The sequence below is a fragment of the Asparagus officinalis genome, chromosome 7 (genome assembly GCF_001876935.1).
Source record: "Asparagus officinalis chromosome 7, Aspof.V1, whole genome shotgun sequence".
Lineage (NCBI taxonomy): Eukaryota > Viridiplantae > Streptophyta > Magnoliopsida > Asparagales > Asparagaceae > Asparagus > Asparagus officinalis.
The window spans coordinates 56,677,655-56,678,250 of NC_033800.1; positions in this window are offsets into that span (position 1 = coordinate 56,677,655).

The following is a 596-nucleotide window of genomic DNA, read 5'->3' on the forward strand; positions in this document are numbered from 1 at the left end:
AATCCGTCAGCAAAAGACTTTGGTACTCTCTCGAGATAAAACCAAGGCACGCTAAAAGTCAACTGAATTGAAAGACCTTGTGTCATTCACATGAGTAAAACCCAGACACTCTCTCGACACTAAAGACCTTGGTACCTATTTAGAGTAAAACCAAGACACTCCACCCATTCAACCAACTCCAATGACCTTGGCCTTATCTATGAGTAAAACTAAGGCATACAACAAGATTGAGAAGTAATACTCATCGCCTACATAACCGAGTCTCTTCAGTCCAAAAAACCAATACATCCTAATTGCAAATAATACATAAAAATATAGGTAAAAGTATATGCCAATCAACAAGACAAAAGAATGATTTACACACATAGCAAGGTATTTACACCACTATTTACATTGGCATTCACATCAAAGATACAAAAAAGAGGCAAAGAGATACATGAGTCTCATAGAGCTCGAGCCAAGACTAGAGTAGGACTGAGAAGATGGGCACTCGACGCGGGAGCAGGGGTCAGCTGAGCTGGAGTCATGCCGGCCTCTCATTTCGACCATCCCTTATGGAATCTTCACCCAACTCCTCGTTTCTTTCATCCCTGTTG